An 18614-nucleotide genomic window follows, 5' to 3' on the forward strand; every position below is an offset into this window, starting at 1 on the left:
GCAAATGCCATGAGTGTACTCCACCACTCTTCCCCATACTTAGTACCCAAGTTCCTGATAACTACAGTAACTAAGCTCCGCTCCGCACAGTGCTCAATGACAGGCACACGGTTCAGGCCCCGCTTAGACGCCACACTCATAACCTGCACTGCTCTTCATGGATAGACACAAGCATGCGAGCTCTAGTTTAACTGGAGTAGAAAATCACCTTCAAGAATGGTCATTTGTCTGGCCTGTGGTGGCACAGTGTGTAGAGCATTGACCTGGAACGCTGAGATCCCCGGTTTGAAACCCTGGGTTTGCCCTGTCAAGGCACATATGACAAGTAAACAATGAACACTCAAGTGAAGCAACTCTGAGTTGATACTTCTCGCTTCCCACCCCACTCCTCTCTGTAAAATCAATAAATAAAATTTTCTAAAAAACAAAAATCAAAACAATCAATTCATGGCAGTTCGCCTTGTATTCAAAGTAGATCATGGGATCTTGATCCGAGGATGTCTACAGTTTGACAATACAGTGCCTTTTCCTTACTTTAAATACTTTATCAAAGTCACTGACTGAAAAGCTGTATTAAAATAACCCTGTATAAGTCCTGGCCAGATCACTTGGTTGATTAAAACATCCTCCTGGAGCATGGAGGTTGCCGGTTCGATTCTCCAGTCAGGGCACATACAGGAGCAGCTCGATGTTCCCATCTGTCTTTCTCTCTTGCTCTCTCTTAATAAGTAAATAAATAAAGTGACGAGTTTTATTCAAGTACCTTCCCACTCAGGTACTTGTCTAAAAAACTAGATATAGTTAATACTATAATTTAGCATGAACCCTTTTTAAGTAATTCTCATTTAATATAGTATGTCTTTATTTTTTTATAATCTCACATATAGAGACAAAGTATAATAAAAATACTAAGAAATAAATCACAAAAGTAATCTGGTATTGAGCTCTAACAATTGGCTAATTATAAATAAAATACACGCTCACATCCATCAAAATAAACTACAACATTTACAAACTATAAAGCAGCAGTTCTCAACCCACTGGGGTCGCAACCCAGGTTGAGAACCGCTGCTATAAAGTCATACTTCTAAACTATGGATCAAGATACAGTCATATTGCCCTGGCCAGCTGGCTCAGCAGTGGAGCGTCAGTCCGGCATGTGAAGTGCCGGGTTTGATTCCAGACCAGGGCACACAGGAGAAGCGCCCATCTGCTTCTCCACCCTTCCCCTCTCCTTCCTCTGTCTCTCTCTTCCCCTCCTGCAGACAAGGCTCCATTGGAGTCGGGTTGGCCCAGGTGCTGAGGACAGCTCCATGGCCTCCACCTCAGGTGCTAGAATGGCTCAGGTTGTAACGAAGCAACACCCCAGATGGACAGAGCATCACCCCCTGGTGGGCATGCCAGGTGGATTCCAGTAGGGTGCACGCGGGAGTCTGACTGACTCCCTGCTTCTCACTTCAGGGAGGGAAAAAAAGATACTCTTATCAACCCTCCAGTAAAACCCAGCTTTCAAAATACTCACCCTCTATAGATAACTCACTAAACCCTGAATTTATTATGAAGACTGAGGGTCAGCAGCGGTGAAGGGAGGACAGGAATCAGCAAACTGCGGCTCACCGACCAGAGCCAGCCCAGGCCCGCACGCTAAGAAGGGTGTGGTACTTTTACAGGGTTGTTTAGGGAAAGAGAAGCTTAAGTGACGGGGCCCCATGTGGCCCACAAGCCTACACTGTTCACTCTCCGGTCTTCTACAGGAAAGGTATAGTGTCCCTTGCTCAAAGGAGACACGAGTTCCCGTGAACCTTCCCTTCTGAGTCCACACCCTGGTCTGCACAGCCTGCCCAGAGGGGAGGGACTGTCTATCAGATCCAGTCACCTTTCCTTTGAACTCACCTAGACTATGAGGCCAACTTCTGAGGCCGGCAGGTAAGGCCTCCAATGTGCTGTGAACCACAGAGACCTCCGCACGCCCTCCCCACTTCTGGCTGAATGCTGATGACATAAAAGGACCTTAGGGACAACAGAGCTGAAAAACCGCAGATGCCCCTGTTCTCCAATCACTACAAGGAAGAAGGCTGCCTGCCGGCAGTGTGGCCCCCGGCCAGCCAACTCTCCTAACCCCCGAGTCCGTGCCTCCACACTTTATTATATTTAAACACACAAAAGGAGTTTTTTACCAACAATCTTTTTTAAATGCCTAATCCCTTTTGATTTGCTGTATCCTGAATTACAATAGCATTTTTCAAGTCAGAATACTGAAATATGTATTTCCACAGTGCATTTTCTTTAAACTAGGCACCACAAACTTAAAAATAAAACCACAAAAGCTTCCTAAAAAAAACACATTATGCATTTTATCCTTTAGTCAAACAGCAAATCACTGGAGATGAATGGCGCGGGTACGCTGGTTATCCCAGGCTTGGCCCTTGCTTCCAACTGTGCCCCTTGAAGCAGAAACAAGCTACAGGTGAACTAGCAGTTACCACCAAGTTCAACTGCCCAGGACAGAGGTAAAATGGAGTCCTCTTAAAAATGTAACTACTCTTAAACACTCAGAAAAAATGAAAGGAGTCAGAATTTCAACTCATTTTTTTTTTTTTTTTGTATTTTTCTGAAGCTGGAAACGGGGAGAGACAGTCAGACAGACTCCCGCATGCGCCCAACCAGGATCCACCCGGCACGTCCACCAGGGGGCGATGCTCTGCCCACCAGGGGGCGATGCTCTGCCCCGGAGGGGCGTTGCTCTGTTGCGACCAGAGCCACTCTAGCGCCTGGGGCAGAGGCCAAGGAGCCATCCCCAGTGCCCGGGCCATCTTTGCTCTGATGGAGCCTCGCTGTGGGAGGGGAAGAGAGAGACAGAGAGGAAGGAGAGGGGGAGGGGTGGAGAAGCAGATGGGCACTTCTCCTGTGTGCCCTGGCCGGGAACCGAACCCAGGACTTCTGCACGCCAGGCCGACGCTCTACCACTGAGCCAACTGGCCAGGGCCTCAACTCATTTTTAATAAAACATTAATATACTTTATTTTTTATTTTAGAGAGACAGGTAGGGAGTGGATGGGAGGAGAGAGATGAGAAGCATCAACTTGTAGCTGCAGCACTTTTAGTTGTTCACTGATTGTTTCTCATTTGTGCCTTGACAGGGGGACTCAAGCCGAGCCAGCGACCTTGGGCTCAAGCCAGCGACCTTGGGACCATGTCAACGACCCTGCACTCAAGCCGTCGACCTGGGGTTTTTGAACTGGGGACCTCAGCATCCCGGGCTGATGCTCAATCCACTGTGCCACCTCCAGTCAGGCAACATTAATACACTTTAAAAGTCACGTCACAGCTATACTTGATTAAGTTGCTTGAAAAGAGGGTTATCTGATAGGCGAGAGCCTCTGCTGTCTTCTACCTTCCCCCATAATTGAGACACAAGTGAAAATTACCATCCAGTCTGTGCAAGATAGGACTAAGGATCCTCAAACCTATGATTCATTCACTTCAGATCAACTGCATTAAAGACCATCTGAAATGACTGAAATGCCATCCACCTCAGAAGCAAAATCTGGGCCACAGTGCCTTTATTTTATAGCATTTGGGCAGCGACACTTTGTTCCTGAAAGAAACGGTGCTGCCTGTGTATGGCACAGGGATGGAAAGTCGGGGTGAAGTGTGGAGCCGTCTACAGGAGGAGCGAGCCCAGCAGCCCCCTCTGCAGGCTGTTCCTGGCTCACCACTGGCCGCGTGTGGTCACTAGGCCCCGACTGGGGTTTGTGTAAATCACCTACAACTGCCTGCTTTCACCAAATAAACACCATTTGCCCCCAAATCCTGTTAGGACTAAAGCATCTCAACAGACCTGGGTTCTAACTCTAACGCCAGTTCCACTGCTGACAGGAGCCGCAAGAAGCTACCTCCTTGTGGATAAGCTGACATTAGTGCATTTTCTTTGAACTGGTTAAAATGGAACATAACATACTGTATCACTTTCCAACAGGCCCAGAAAAAATGACACCACAAAGATGTTAACAGATAAACTATTAGAACTCTCAACAGAGAAACTGCTAATCCTACCTACAAATGAGAAGCAAATTGTGGGAATGGCAAGGAAGAACTTTAACAAACTGAAAATTAAACAAATTCCTATTCACATAAACTAACTCTGCTTAAATTTAGCAATTCTCTATCCAAGCAGGATAAAACCCCAAGCCTACACGTTGCTATCAGCTGTGTGATACCTGTATGCAGGACTGCCTGGGCACAGGACAGAAAGTTCAAAGACAAAAACAGAAAGGATTCAAAAATGATGAAGAATTTCAGATAGGAAAAGCACAGCATTAAAGCAAACGCTTCTGGGCGTGAGGTACTGTGAGACTGCATGAGTCACACACCCATGGAGTCAACCCCATTTATAACCATTTCATAACTTGCTTCAACCTACTGGGATCTCCAAGATTCCAGATCCTAAGCAAAGCCCTGGTTGGTTAGCTCAGTTAGTTAGTGTTGTCCCATAAAACCAAGGTTGATGGTTTGATCCTGGGTCAGAGCACATACGGGGAGCAACCAATAAACACATAAATAAGTGGAACAAATGAATGAATTCTCCCCCACCCCCTGCCTTCCTCTCTAAAAATCAATCAATTAAAAAAAATTTTAATCCTAAGTGAGTATTTGCTATCATGCTCCAGTCTTGCAATAAACTTGCATAAGATAGTTCTAGTTTAAATAGTTGCAGTTAGGCCCTGGCCCATGTCTCAGTGGATAGAATATCTGCTGATGTGTGGACATCCCAGATTCAATTCTTGGTCAGGGCACAACAGAAGTGACCATCTGCTTCTCTCCTCCTCCATCTCCCTCATCTCTCTGTCTTCCCCTCACACCCAGTGGCTCAACTGGTTTGAGCACTAACCCCAGGCACTAAGGATAGCTTGGTTGGTTCAAGCACATCAGTCTCAGGTGCTAAAAATAGCTTGGTACTCAAGCAACGGCCTTAGATGGGGTTGCCAGTGGGTCCTGGTCAGAGCATATGTGGAATTTTCCCTTACTATCTCCCCTGCTCACCTAAAATAAATAAATAAATAAGTAAAATAGTTGCAGTTATTTTAAACATTTGGAGTGTAAACTACAAAAATAGGAGAAATGACTGCTTCCACCTAAGATAACACATAGGAAACTCAAGAAGATATAAAACAACAAAATTTGTTATAATTTTTTTCTTTTTTTTCTTTTTTTTAATTTATTTATTTTTTTTACAGAGGCAGAGATAGATAGGGACAGACAGACAGGAATGGAGAGAGATGAGAAGCATCAATCATCAGTTTCTCGTTGCGCGTTGCAACTTCTTAGTTGTTCATTGACTGCTTTCTCACATGTGCCTTGACAGTGGGCCTTCAGCAGACCGAGTAACCCCCTGCTGGAGCCAGCGACCTTGGGTCCAAGCTGGTGAGCTCTTTGCTCAAACCAGATGAGCCCGCGCTCAAGCTGGCGACCTTGGGGGTCTCGAACCTGGGTCCTTCCACATCCCAGTCCGATGCTCTATCCACTGCGCCACCACCTGGTCAGGCAATTTTTTTCTATTTTTTATTTTTTTTATTCATTTTTTTTTTAGAGAGGAGAGGGAGAGACAGAGAGAGAGAGGAGAGACAGAGAGAAAGAAGGGGGGGAGGAGCTGGAAGCATCAACTCCCATATGTCCCTTGACCAGGCAAGCCCAGGGTTTTGAACCGACGACCTCAGCATTTCCAGGTCGACGCTTTATCCACTGCGCCACCACAGATCAGGCAAATTTTTAATACTATTTCTGTAAAATACATTATGAAGGGAATTGTTGTAACACAGATTTTGCCATCTTATTTAAAGGCATGCAAGCACAAATTGCCCAAGTTCAAGTCCCCCTGTAGCACTGCGAGAGGCCCCTTCTCTCAGCACCAGTAGAAGGTGCTGGCTCCACCTACCATCCACGGCGGGCAATCTAATACAAAGCTCAAATCACAATGTATGCCACATGAAAGTTTAAAGTTTCTAACAGCCATATCAAAAAGTATAAGGAATTGGCAACATTAATTCCCTCCCTCCCTCCCTCCCTCCCTCCCTCCCTCCCTCCTTCCTTCCTTCCTTCCTTCCTTCCTTCCTTCCTTTTTTCTGAAGCTGGAAACGGGGAGAGACAGTCAGACAGACTCCCGCATGCGCCCGACCAGGATCCACCTGGCACGCCCACCAGGGGCGATGCTCTGCCCATCAGGGGGCGATGCTCTGCCCCTCCGGGGCGTCACTCTGTTGTGACCAGAGCCACTCTAGCGCCTGGGGCAGAGGCCAAGGAGCCATCCCCAGCGCCCGGGCCATCTTTGCTCCAATGGAGCCTTGGCTGCGGGAGGGGAAGAGAGAGACAGAGAGGAAGGAGGGGATGGGGGTGGAGAAGCAGATGGGCGCTTCTCCTATGTGCCCTGGCCGGGAATCGAACCCGGGTCCCCCGCACACCAGGCTGACGCTCGGCAACATTAATTTTTAATAGTATATTTTATTTAACCTCACATATCCAAACATTATTATTTCAACATGTCATTCTTCTGGTACTAAGTCTTCAAATCCCAGTGTATTTTACCCGCACACTAGGGCACATCTCAATTCGGACCAGCCGACTGGTCCGAATATTCGGACTCCAAATATTTCACATACTCGGGAGTCACACATGTCATATACTTCTAACAAAGCAACAGGCAAGCAGCATGCAAGACAGTATGAATGCAGGGAAAATAGGTGACACCATGCTGTAATAAAAGTAGTGACTTTTTTAATAAAACTTCGCATAAAGATCTTTATAACAGACCTACTTGCCAGGGTTAGTCCAGGGAGTGGAGGTAACACCCATTCTGCAAGGCAGAGAGTGAGCAGTTTAACAACACTTGTAATAAAGATGTCCAGCAAGGTTTAAAAAAAAATCACATATGGCCAGTGGCAGCTGTGTTGGACAAGACAGCTCTAATTATACGATTACTATAATTATGATTCAAAGTTTCTCCCCTGGTCCTAAAATAGCCCCACTCTCTCATCTCCTTCCACAGCCAAAGTCAATAGTCACCCACCTTTCCCACACAGGGTCAGTGTGAAGTGAGTAGGGATAAGTTATGGGCCATGTTTTTCCTTTCTTCTAAAACATAAACATACAGGGGATATCACGTTTATTCTTTTATACATAACAACGGGTTATTCTTCAACTCAAAAAGGTAGGTCAGAAGAAAACTAGAACTGTTTCTCAGCCTCTAAACCTAGGAATAAGCTGTAGGAATAATAAAGAGAGATTTTCAATTTCTTTGTGTTAAAATAACAGAGAAAGCTGATAACAAATCAGGAGTACCACCAGTGGCTCGTTACTGGTTTTATAGATATTCCTACTGAAATTTAAAAATAGGTGCATGTTTCTGGGAATTTATTTCATGTTATAAGCTAATTCAAAATTTTACAAAGAAAAAAATAGGCCACTCAAACATGTTGGGGAATAGTGATGCTTGAGTCAAGTATTTAAAAACAACAACCTGACTCCCAGTTACCCTGGAGAAAACCAAGCCTCAAAGTTCGGTTCAGATTCAAAACAACTTGCTGATCCCACCAGCAGTGGGCACACTTCTACCAAACCACTGGCCGAGTTTCCCAAAGCCTGGGAACAGGACGTATTAAGCACTGTGAGCTGCTAAAGACTCTTCTTACAGGCTCACCTGCTCCTGCCAGATTGACACCTGGAGTCGCAGGACCCTCCCTGGGCCTGGATTCAGGTATGCGGGAGCTCAGCCAGGCAGCATCTGACAAGACCAAATGGGGAACCGCTGGGCTCAAGAAGGACTGGTGGCTGCTCACCCGGGACGCTGAAAGCTGCGTGCCACTAAGAAGGGGACGGGGGAGGAAAGCAACTATAAATAGGAGAATGCAGAGTCACTCTGAAGGGAGGTCACCTCTCAGCGTTTTAAGTTAACCATCACCTCCTCCTAAGTGCAAAGCTCAGTGCCCAGGCAAACAGGACAATATTCACAGAGGCAGAAACGGGACACAAAGAAGTAATAGCTGGCTTTCACAGGCAGCTCTCACTGAGTACTAAGGAAAGATCACAAAGCACCGGCAAGCACACCGAGGAGTGCTTCTCTGAGTCTTATTAGCAAAGGCCCACAGGGCTCCTGGCCACCAGCCGCTGCCCCCACCCAGAGGCCAGACTAAGCAAATCAGGCAGAGTGTCCATCAGAGGGAACACACGCAGAGCCAGTTTCATGCTGTTTGCTCTGCAACTTCTTTCAAAAAAACCTAGTAAAGATGATCAAGTGTGGACCATCCAGCCGGTCCAGGTAATCTCTTCCAGTTTCACTTTGCAATTTCTTTGATATTTCAGCTTCCTCCCCTCCCACCATTGATTTGAGACAGAGGAAGGGACAGAAAGAGGGAGGGGTTAGTGATGAGGCGGAAAGTGGGGGAGGGGAGGGGAGGGGAGGGGAGGGGAGGGGAGGGGAGGAGGAGGGTAGGGGAGGGGAGGGGAGGGGAGGGGAGGGGAGGGGAGGGGAGGGGAGGGGAGGGGAGGGGAGGGGAGGGGAGGGTGAGGGGAGGGGAGGGGAGGGGAAGAGAAGCATCAGCTATTGTTCCACTTCCTTGTGCACCCATCAATTACTTTTCATACAGGCCATGATCGAGGCTCAAGTTGGAGATCTGGACACTCTGGGATGATGCTCTCTATCCACTGTGCATCTGGCCAGGGCCCAGCTTTTTTGAGAATAGTAAATAAAGGACTAAACTCTATTTAATATGCACTATACTAACCAACAGGTACTTGCAAAGCAGGCACTGTACTGAGGAATACAGGAGGATATGATAGGTTACTCCTCACAGGGAGGGAACACCCCTGAGGCCCAATCTGGCCTTCAGGAAGCAAGCAGAGCTTAGCTGGAGACGCAGAAACAAGGGGCGCTCCAGAAGTTTGTGACAAGTGGAATGTCCTGACGACAGGAAGAAGCTTTCAGAAGGCACTAGGAATAAGGTTTAGTGTCTGGAGGGCTGTGTGAGAATAAAAAGCAAAAACAAAAGGGGAACTAGCGAGTTTCAAATGAGATAAATGTACGTGAAAATATCTACATGAAGACTAAGCCATCTATTTTATTAACAAAGAAACAATTCTGAATAGAGGTAGAAGAAAGGTGACATAGAGATGACATTTAAGCTGCAGCGAGTACACTTTCAAGGGAGGTTGCTCCCCTATAAAGGTCAAATATCTGAAGGTGACTGACAAGCTAGGGGAGGGGCTGCTGCAGACACGCCCACTGAGGCAGACACCACAGGAGCAGCACACCATACTAACACACAAGGAGCAGGTAAGGCAGGACAGATGAGCAACAGACCTACACTTTAAACAGAACTGTGGACAATGGGAAAGGTGAACTGGAGAGATGAGCCCAAGGAAGACTCCAGAGCCCTTTCTAAGAACTCACAGACGGCAAGGCCCTGCAACAGCCTCTACTTTGAAAGCCAAGGTGGCCCCTAAGAGATTTCACATTAAATTACCCTTCTCCTCCAATTTCAACCATAATTCTGCCCCTCAAATCCCAATCTTCATGTTCCTTTCATTTCTGACTATACTTTGGTATCAGATGATACAATTTATGGCCTGCCTTTCAGATTCTGAGCTGCCTGGAAAATACACGCCCCTCAAAAAGGAAATGCGTACCCACACACACTGGAGCACAGTCCAAATACACCACTAAGAGAAGGGTGGAGCGAAAATTAAGATCTTATCACCCACTCCACTTCTACATTAAACCAGCCGATTGCCCATTATGAAAACCCAGCCTTGACTCACTCACGTTGTCCACATTATAGCAAGTACAGTGACGTGCTCCACAAATTCTCACCATGAAAGCCCAAATGTACATAAACTTCTATGTAGAAAACTTTGGTGCAAGTATGTCCAAAGTATGCTTTATTTTACTAAGAGGTTTTAGTTTTAATGTGAGACTGGGGGTGTTGGGGGAAAAAAAGACAAATACTGAGAATATTGGGAACCGAGACTTGCCAGAAACCTTGTCAGAGATCAAAGGAATGAAGACAAGGAAACAAAGGATGACACCAGCTCCCAGGTGCCTTGTGGGCTGGTAAACCCCAAACAGTTGTCTCCTCCTCTGGAAACTCTGTAACAATAAATGACAGAAAAGCGACAGTAGCCACCGAGAATCCCAACAAATTTATGAAAAGACATTTTCTGTCTTTTCCTAAGAAACGGAGAAATAATTCATGAAGTTCAACATCTAAGTAACAGAAGTTTTAGACGAACGTATTATAATCTACAACCACTTCCTTGCATCAAAAAAATTTTCTCAGTATAAACAATGTGACTCTGCCCCCAGGACCTACACGTGTCATCTCATGAGTGATGAAACTGGTCCTCTAAGGCACAGCGTCAGAGATAAAGAGAGGTTAAACTTTCCTAGGGCGAAACAAACACTCATCAAAGGCATCAGTTTCTTCAAGTGCAATTCCAGAAAGATGTTTTCAGACATGGAAGGTCTGAAGGATTTATTTACTGTCTCAGGAAACCACAGGAGAATGGCATGGCCACAAGCCACGAGGAGAAAATACGGGATGCAGGAAAGCAGGGACACACACGCGGGGAAGGCATCCCTGCAGCGACAGAGAGCTTAGAGGGGCCAGCCGCAGGAAGCACGAGGCAGAGGGCTCTGGAAAGGTGTCCAGAAGGAGATGACCGTCAGACACATGCGACCATGCTGAGAAGAATTCTGCAAATTAAGCCAGAGATTTAGGAAATAACTAACCAAAACATCCTTTTAATGTTTGTTTTAACCAAAGCTGTGCTTTAACTATCCTGGAAGATGGAGGAGGAAGGAGCTATGCATTCAAGGGCCAAACCTCCATCTTCATAGAAGTCAGATAAGAACAGCTACCCACAGGCATGGGACAGACTTAGAAATGTGGAAGGAAGTGAATGTGAGAAAACAGCTAAGAGATGAAGGCAGCCGCCCTCACAAGAAACCCAGGGATGAGGAGGGTACTGGCTGGGGGAAAAGGGCAGATGATTGTTATTTTTTGTTATAAATCTCGTGACACTGACTTTTTAAATTACCTAGCTCTGTATGATAAAATGAAACATTATGAAAATACATCATAACAGCACTCAGTACAATCCCTGGCACTTGGTGAAGGCTCTAAAAACATAAGTTTAGTGTGAAACCGGCTGAGAGAGGGGGGCTGACCTGCCAGATCCTACAGAGATAAGACTGAGGTGACTGCACACATTGAAGATTCATTCCTGTGTACAAAACAAGCAAAGAAAAAAACAGAAATCCAATCAACCCAACCAAACCCAACCCACAATGGTGCCTTTTCGTGTTCAGGTCCCTTTTCAGGCCATTCTTTCTGCCATTAGCCTGGAAACCCACTCCAGACTTGGGACACCTGAGAGAACACAGTGCTGAGATGGCCAAATCTGGCCTGCCACCTCTATATTTTTATGCAAGCCCTGAGCAAAAAAGGTTTCACATTCTTAATTATTTGAGGGGAAAGAAAGCAGAAGAATGACATTCCATGACTTGTGAAAATCCTATGAAGCTCCCGTTAGCACCCAGTAGGTCGTGCTAGGACACGGCCTAACCGTTCCCAGTGGCAGACAGTCTCTGGCTGCTCTCATAAGGGCAGAGCGGGTAACTGACAGAAGCCACACTTGGTGCTGTCATCGCTGTGCACTGCAGATCAGTAGGCACTCACCCATCAACAATGACATAATTACAGCGAAGCACTGTTCTGTGGGACATGTGTTGTACTGCAACACTTGATTTATTATCACCCTCCACACCCAACAGGTCAAAACAAGAAAAGGAAACCTGGACTCAAACGTGCTTTTATGGGACAGTGGGATGTGGACAGTTCTGTTATGAAATTTGGTGGCAAAGCACTGTTTATTATGCAATCACACAACACCTGTGCTACAAGAATAGTCTCTGTCACCATGACCAGACTAAGTAGTCATCACAAGTACTCCCCACTCACAGGGAAGCAATAGAAAACTCAGAAAATGTAAAATGGAACAGAAGTTCTTTACAAAAATAGAAAACGAAAATGAAGGTGCAAAGTTGGTCTCCATTGGCTTGCTAGCCAGGCAAGGACGCCAGTGATGGTTCTCTGACCCCTGATGAGTTCAGTGTGAGTGAAAGTTCAGTTGTCGTTTATCTGAGGAGTTTGAAGTGATGAAGAATTAGCTTCTAAGAAGAGTACACATGAAACAACTACGGCAGAATGTTTTCAAAGCTGAGAAAAGATGGAGTCACTGCAATGTGCAGTAGGATCTGCTGTGTACAATGGTGGGGAAATTATGTGTAGAGCCAAAGGCTTAACTGGACAAATATAAAACACCTGTGAAAATGTGGCATTTAAAGCTTACGGTTAATCTTCCTATTTTCATCACCAGGTACTTCAGGATATTTATTTTTTAATCCTCATGTGTTACTGAACTAGTAATGTCAACATTAATTTGACGTTAATAAACTTAATTTACCCTTGTGGACTTAACCATCATGAGTTCCTGACTTGTCCTATCCCACAGCAGTTTTAAGACTAATCAAGGGTTAAATTAGTATGCAACTTTTTGGGCGAAGGACCAAGACTGAAATTATCCTGAATGAGAAAGCCTTCAGCTACCACTACTGAACAACAAATGAATCTGCATATTTGTCTTTGCTGAAGTCCTGATATTTCTTAACGAATTCAACCTAAAATGACAAGGCAAAACTGCACTACTCAGCAAACTTGTACTATCATAAATTCATTTCAACACTAACTTTGTTTGAATCATAAATTCAGGCTGCCTCATATATTTCCCATGCTGTCAGAAATGAAAATATGAAGACCCTCGTTCCCATACAAATTTCCAGTAGATGTATTTTCTGAACTCAACCTACAGTTAAAGTGTTTTTCAGACCTTAATGCATGTGTGAAGACAATTTCTCTATTTCAGAATCTATTTAGTTATGCGATTCAGGAGCTTTTAACCTAACCTTCAACTGGAAATTAATCTACATGCTAAAAGGCAATGATCAAGAGAAAAATCTAACAATTCTATAAATGCCTTCCAAGTGATGCATACACTCAACTAAAACCGTATGCCGTGGACGAACATTAAAATGCGGCAGTGCTACCTATGGAAAGACTTTTTTTCCTTTTAAATTTATTTCAGAAACATACAAAGAGACAGGAAGGGAGAGAGAAAAGGGGGAGGGAGAGACAGGAAGGGAGAGAGGGAGGAGAAAGAGAGGAGAAGCAGCAACTTGCAGTTCCTTCACTTCAGTTGTTTACTGATTGCTTCTCGTACGTGCCCTGACCAGCACATAAAAGAAGTGACCCCTTGCTCAAGCCAGCAACTCTGGGGTTTCAAACTTGGGGACCTCACTCAGCATTCCATGTTGACGCTCCATCTGCTGCCCCACCGCTGGTCAGGCTAAAGGCATTTCAACCATGAAATATGTAAAATCTCATTACAGATTAGTGTTAATTGATTAGGTGACCATTTGCAATAGATTGAGAGGGGACATGTAACTCTGAACATCATTTCAGTAAAATGTTTCCCTCCCAAGAAAAAATTCCTTTCTTGTCTCTCTCGGTACAGAAATACACAATATCCTTTTTTATCTCATCCATAAAAACCTAAAATATCTACCCTCTGAGCCTTTGCAACAAAGGTTTAGTCTGACAACCTCTGGCTCTGTGGGAACCCTTCTCAACCACCTGGCACTGATTCTAGGACTTGTGCAGACTTCTGGGTAACTAAGAGAAGAGCTCATCCATTCTAGTGTGGGACAGCTTGCTGATGAACAGAGGGGAGTAAAAAAGGGAAAGAGAGAAATAAAGCTAAATGTAAGAAATTATTCTATAATCTACCAAAGCTCAGAGTCTCTTGTCAGTAAAGACAAAAAAACAAAAAACAAACAAAAAACAGGAAAAGAGAAAAAGGGGAAAACAAAGTCTTAAAAATGCCATCCTAAGCCTGACCTGCGGTGGCGCAGTGGATAAAGCGTTGACTTTGAATGCTTAGGTTGCTGGATCAAAACCCTGGGCTTACCTGGTCAAGGAACATGTGGGAGTTGATGCTTCCTGCTCCTCCCCCCTTGTGTTTCACTTCTCTCTCTCTCTCTCTCAAATGAATAAATAAAATTAAAAAAGACTAAGCCTTTAAAAAAAAAAAGTCATCCTAAGAAATATCTGTAAAGTTTTAGCTCCTACCTATTATTTAAAAATTACTAAAGATACCTGGCCAAGGAACTCAGCTAGTCAGAACGTCATCACACTACGCCAAGGTTGCAGGTTTAATCCCATCAGGGCACAGACAAGAATCAACCAATGAAAGCATAAATAAGTAAAACAACAAATTGATGTTTCTCTCTCATTCTTTCTCTCTTAAGCCAATAAAAATATATAAATAAAAAAATTTTAGAAGAAAAAATAGTAAGTTCTGAGGACATAAAGTAGAATCAAAACGCCTTGCTAAATGCTTTAAATCTACGTACAGAGAAGTGATGCTAAAATAATTTCATGAGATAGTCTGAGAGTTCACAAAGGAGTGACCAGTGAGGCAAAAGTAAAAAATGCAAAGTCAACCCCTGGTCTTTAATGAAGTTTCAGTAAAGAGTTCCAAAGTGACTGTAATTAGGACTGACAAGGAATCAGGTGTTTGGCCGGCCGCCAGACTGGTTGGTGTGACACAAAACAATCTCTCTCCCTCACACACACGCCACACCCCCATGCGACCCAGAGGCAGCAGCTGGTCTACTGGCGGTCTGCCTGTGTGCTACTTCAGCTTGCTAGGCCGGGCTGGCCCTGGAGCCCAACTCAACTGTTCCAGGACACAGGCAGCCTCATGGCCGTGGAGAGGGCAAGATGTCCCAGAGCACACTACAGAGGCTGCTGTTTAACTCCCTAGAAACACAGCAGTGCCGGACAACCATACTTGACCTGTCTCAAAGAGACAGCCCAGCCCCGGTCCACCTAACTCCAGGGTCTCAGGGCAGTACATTACTGCACTTTCCTTGATGTAGCTTAGGGGAGAAAGCTCCTGATACTTTTAATGGCCTTACCTTTCAAACCAAGTTTAAAAATTAAAACAAATGTTTTCTTCCCGTGGCTCCTTGCCCATTACAGGTTATCCTGGCAACAGTCGTCGTCCAATTTACTGCATCAACGGATTAGCAGGAATGAAGTGAGAAGTAGACACAAAACAGAAGCTCTCCTATAAAGAAAAAGAGTACAGGATCACAACACATTCTCTTTCAATCTGTGACTGCTGATTCAAGATACTGGTTCAGGGTTTGACTCACACAGAACTACACCTCAGAGGACTGAAAAGCTGTAGTTACCTGATCTTTTTTCTATGTGAGAACAGGAAAAATGGCATGGTTATCCCTGTATCTCAGCTTTATCCCATACTAACAATAACCTAGAAATAGAAACACTGTAATTGCACTATCAGTGAGCAAATAAGAAAAAATGCTTATCATCCTTATAAATGAAAGTATCAATGATATTCTTATCCAACATAAGGTGGACTGCAAAGCATCATACTTTAAAATAATAAAACAAATTTTAAGTATCCTCTCTAAGTTCCCACAAGTAGCCCCATGTAATATTGTTAGGCAATCATGGCTTTTACTAGGAACTGTGAGCAGAACATTCAAGTCACTGAAGTACTAGCTGTCTTTGATGTCAATTAACCAAATGCTACACATTAAAGAACTATAAATTGTTCCCCAAGATACTTCATTTAACTTAATACTGCAGAAAAAGACTCAAACTCTGGACAACATACTAATTAGAAATCCTGTAAGAATGCAAAGGCAGCTCAAAAAATGTTGTTGGCTTAACACCTTTCTTCCATAAAATGCACAGGACATTGTGATTTTAATATTTCCTTCAAATGAGATAATAAATAGAAACAATGCTGACTTCTTAAAACAAACACAATGAACCAAGAGAAACTGTAACAAACCTAGGTTTAAATGAAAGAATATTTAATTCTGTTAAATGCATTTTGAAAATACACTTGAAAAAGTATAACTGATCATCTAAATTTTTGCTTTAAATCATAAAAGCTCATATATCGCCATGTGCCATGACAGTCCTCAGATATGACAAGCCTACCATGATAGTGTACAAAGCACACTACTGAACATCAGAGATCATTCTAGTCCCATCACCACCACTCTTGTTAGGGGTCTCAGATTCCTTTCAATTCTAATGAAGCTATATGTTCCACAAAATGTACACACACACACAATCTGACATTTAAATCTGAGTGACTGCGGGGCCCTCAGAGCTAGCTGGTCTGCGATCATTTCTCCCACCAGCCGAGAGCAGCCACTCTAGCCATGGGCAGGCCAGTCAAACCCAGGCCCCCAGCAGAGCTGGACCAACCTGCCTGCCTACTGTGTGGCACACTCCCACCCAGGAAGCCAGGAGAAAAAGACAGTGCTATGAATACAGGTGCTGATTACATTTTAACAAGTGGGCTGAGACACAATCCACTTTTCTGGAAAAGTCTTTAACTGCTCGGTCTTGTCACTTAGATTAGTGAAGGGAAAGGGTGGGTCTGCATCATTGACAGGAAGAAATTTGGTTGTTCCAATGTGTGAAGATATGAGAAGTCAGATGGAAAGATGGAAAAGAGAATGGAACGGTGTACAAGTGCAGGACTCAGACTCCTGGGTAGAGAGTATGTGCTGAACACAAAACTGAAATGACTCTTAGAACTACAGTAAAAACTGCTCTGTCTTGGTTTTTTTAAAGGCTCAATCCACAAGGACCAGAACAAAACAGGACTGCAGACAGAGTGGCTGGAAGGAAGCAAAGGCATATTGGTTGAAAGTTATTTAGTGAACGGTAGATCTTAAAATTTCCTTGCCCACTGTAGAAAATGACAGGAGGAAGCCAAAAAGGAAAGGCTCTGGACTGGGAGGTCCCAGCACAGCTGGAGATGAGCCTGGCGCACTGAGAACACAGGGACAGTGTAGAATGAAAGCTAAGAAAGAGGCAGCCCCCGCCTCCAGCGTTCCTGCAAGCCAGATCCTCCCACTGAGCTCTAATAATTCCCACCAGGCTGAAGACTGACCAAGTGTCTTCTGAACGATGTGATCTCCATGAAAATAGGCCTGAAAATACTAACACTGGGGGCCTTCCCAACCAAAGGAGCTCAACTAATCACTGCTGGGAAGCTTCACAGGCAATGAGCCCACCCATGATCAGTCTCCAACAAACCACTCTCATCCAATCTTTCTTTTTAGATTTACTGATTTTTTTATTTTTATTTTTTTACAGAGAGAAAAGGGGGTTAGGAACAGGAAGCATCAATTCATGGTAGTTGCTTCTCATATGTGCCTTTACCTTTCGAGCCCAGGGTTTCGAACTGGTGACCTCTGTTCTAGGTTGGTGCTCTATCCCCGGCGCCACCACAGGCCAGGCTCCAATCTTTCTTTGAAAAGAAAACCTTTTGGGCTCACCAGCTTGAGCTCAGGGTCGCTGACTTGAGCAGGAGATCATAGGCATGACCCCATGGTTGCTGGCTTGAGCAAGGGGCCACTGGCTCAGCTGGAGAACCCCCCCCCCCCAGTCAAGGCACATTATGACAAAGCAATCAATGAACAAGTAAAGCTTCTATGAGTTGATCCTTCTCCCTCCACCCTACACTCCTCTCTCTATAAAATCAACAAGTAAAAGTCTTAAAAAAGAGAGAGACAAGATGATGTCAATTTGTTGCATTACTGGTGATAATTTTGATCACTCGGTTAGAATTTGCTGTATTTCTCCACTGTAAAATAACCATTTTCCCCTCAGTTAATTCATTAGTAAGTAATCTATGGAAAGATATTTTGAGATTATGTCCTTAAAACATGCACCCTCTTTGACCTGTGGTGGTATGGCGGATAAAGTGTCGACCTGGGATGCTGAGGTCCCCGGCATTATTCATTATTCATTCTGATGCTCAGGCTGTCCCAGGTTAGCCAGTGGCAGCACTGTCCCGACTACTGTGCGCTTTTCATTGTCCTTACTTCCCAGCATAACAACGTGTTCCAGGTTCATCTCCTATGTTCTCTGCCTCAGCTCTGAAATCACCATTTTCCCAAAGAGCCCTGGCTCCTTTTTGGAGGGTGTTAATTAAAACTGAAGATTCCTGAGAGTTAAGTATGTTCAGAGTAGACAAAGCTAGGAAAGATGGCAATTTCATATGAATGTGTTGTCTGTGTGCATCCCCAACTTTTAAATATGAATGAAAACAAAAGAGTTACCAAACATCTCAGGAAAGCCTCTATCATAAAAGGTAGAGAGCAAAACAAACAAAATGCTAGTTGAGGGAAAGACTATACAAGAAAAAGATAACATAAAAATAGTTGTTATTCTCAGAAAGAGAAGATAATGCATCCATTAAATAAAAACAGGTACTGCTTGACCTGACGGTGGCGCAGTGGATAGAGCGTCGGACTGGGATGCGGAGGACCCAGGTTCGAGACCCCAAGGTTGCCAGCTTGAACACGAGCAGCTCATCTGGTTTGAGCAAAGCTCACCAGCTTGGACCCAAGGTTGCTGGCTTGAGCAAGGGGTTACTCAGTCTGC

General features: G+C 44.5%; 1 protein-coding gene across 23 annotated transcripts in view; it reads right to left on the reverse strand.

Moving 5' to 3' along the window:
- Window positions 1–18614, reverse strand: part of PPP6R3 (protein phosphatase 6 regulatory subunit 3) — a 144521-nt gene that overhangs the window by 82668 nt on the left and 43239 nt on the right. For all 23 annotated transcript variants that reach the window (XM_066385313.1, XM_066385167.1, XM_066385082.1 and 20 more), the window contains one exon: window positions 15089–15240. The gene's annotated coding sequence lies outside the window, so the exon portion shown is untranslated. The remainder of the gene's footprint in view (window positions 1–15088; window positions 15241–18614) is intronic.

This window comes from Saccopteryx leptura, chromosome 1 (assembly GCF_036850995.1).
Source record: "Saccopteryx leptura isolate mSacLep1 chromosome 1, mSacLep1_pri_phased_curated, whole genome shotgun sequence".
NCBI lineage: Eukaryota > Metazoa > Chordata > Mammalia > Chiroptera > Emballonuridae > Saccopteryx > Saccopteryx leptura.